Source organism: Trichechus manatus, unplaced genomic scaffold (genome assembly GCF_000243295.1).
Source record: "Trichechus manatus latirostris isolate Lorelei unplaced genomic scaffold, TriManLat1.0 scaffold00107, whole genome shotgun sequence".
NCBI lineage: Eukaryota > Metazoa > Chordata > Mammalia > Sirenia > Trichechidae > Trichechus > Trichechus manatus.
The window spans coordinates 2,526,095-2,528,068 of record NW_004444043.1 but is presented as its reverse complement, the minus strand read 5'-3'; positions in this window follow the sequence as shown (position 1 = coordinate 2,528,068).

Here is a 1,974-nt window from a genome sequence, read left to right as displayed (position 1 = left end):
TCTTTTCTCCTCAGTATGAGCAGATGACGTTCAGACACCAAAGAAGCAGAAGTAGACATAGTCCTTGTGATGGATTGGATTGTGTCCCCCACAAAGATATGTTCAAGTCCCAACCCTTGGTACCTGTGAATGTGACCTCATTTGGAAATAGGGTTGTCATGGATTGGATTGTGTCCCCCAAAAAATGTGTGTAGCAACTTGGCTAGATCGTGATTCCCAGTGTTGTATGATTGTGTAATCTGATGTGATTTCCTTATGTGTTGTAAACTCTATCACTATGATGAGGTTATATGTGATCTCCTTATGTGCTGTAAATTCTATCACTGTGATGAGGTTATACTGATGAAGTTGACAAGATTAGATAGTGTCTTAATGCAATCTTTTTTGAGATATAAAAGAAAGAAGTGAGCAGAGACACATGGGAACCTCATACCACCAAGAAAGCAGTGCTGGAAGCAGAGCACGTCCTTTGGACCTGAGGTTCCTGCACTGAGATGCTCCCAGACCAAGGAAAGACTGATGCATCACAAGGACCTTCCTCCAGAGCCGACAGAGAGAGAGAGAGCCTTCTCCTGGAGCTGATGCCATGAATTTGGACTTGTAACCTACTGGACTGTGAGAGAATAAACTTCTCTTTGTTAAAGCCATCCACTTGTGGTATTTCTGTTAAGGTAGCACTAGATGACTAAGACAAGAGTCTTTGCAGATGTAATTTGTTAAGTTACCATGAGGTCATAAGGGAGTAGGGTGGATCCTAATCCAATCTCCTCCTTATAAGAGGAGGAGAAGAGACACAGATACAGAGGGAAGACGGCCACAGGAAGAAGGAGGCAGAGATTGGAATTATGCTGCCACAAACCAAGGAACGCTTAGGGCTACCAGAAGCTGGGAGAAACAAGAAGGGATCCTTCCTTAGAGACTTTGGAGAGAGCATGACCCTGCCGACAGCCTGAATTTAGGCTTCTAGCCTCCAGAACTGTGAGAATACACATCTGTTGTTTTAAGCCACCCAGTTTGTGGTAATTTGTTATGGCAGTCCTAGGAAGAAGATAGGGATTGCTGTCAGACAAGGATGCATTGAAGGTACTTGTCACAGGCTGAGAACTAGCTAGCTAGGACAAAAAGGATCAACAACACAGGACATTTGTGTTGCTTGCTACTGCCCTATACCTTGTCCATTGCAGCGTTGCTGTAGCACATGGATCTTCTTTCCTCTGATCCTACAGGTACCTCCCTTGTAGGCACCTCTCACCACAGCCCTTCCAGGCTGCCGCTGCCAATCAGACAAGGTTGGCAGGTGATGTGCACCCCGTGTACCATCGGGAACCAGCAGGCATGAGATAGTGACTGCTAAAGCCATCAGACACTATCTCTGGCAGCTGTGGCAGAATGTTCTTTGCGCATAACCAAAACCAAAACTAAATCAATTGCCTTTGAGTTGATTCTGACTCATGGCGACCCCATGTGTGTCAAAGTAGAACTGTGCTCCATAGGGTTTTCAACTGCTGATTTTTCAAAAGTAGATCATCAGGCCTTTCCTCTGAGTACCTCTGAGTGGATTCAAACCACCAACCTTTTGGTTAGTAGCCAAGTGCTTAACCACTTGTACCACCCTTGCTTATGCTTGTGCTTTCTCCGCACTTCTTTCCTGCTAAAATAACCTCTATTTTGTTCAGGTAGAGGTGGAGATCCCTTGATCTTAGGGAATGGAGGTCTCTCCTCCAAACTAGGGGATGAATCATTAAGGCCTAGGTCAATCATAATAATCCCGTCCCTTTTTCCCGGCCTCCCTTGTAGCTCCAAGTGGCCATGTGACAGTTCTGGTAAATGAGTCAGCAGGCAGTTTGCATGAAGGATATTTTTCCCTCAGATAAAAAGATGGAGCCTTACACAGCAGTCCAGGGACAAGGACTAGAAGGCAGGAGGGGACAGGAAAGCTGGTGATAGGGAACCCAAGGTTGAGAAGGGACAGTG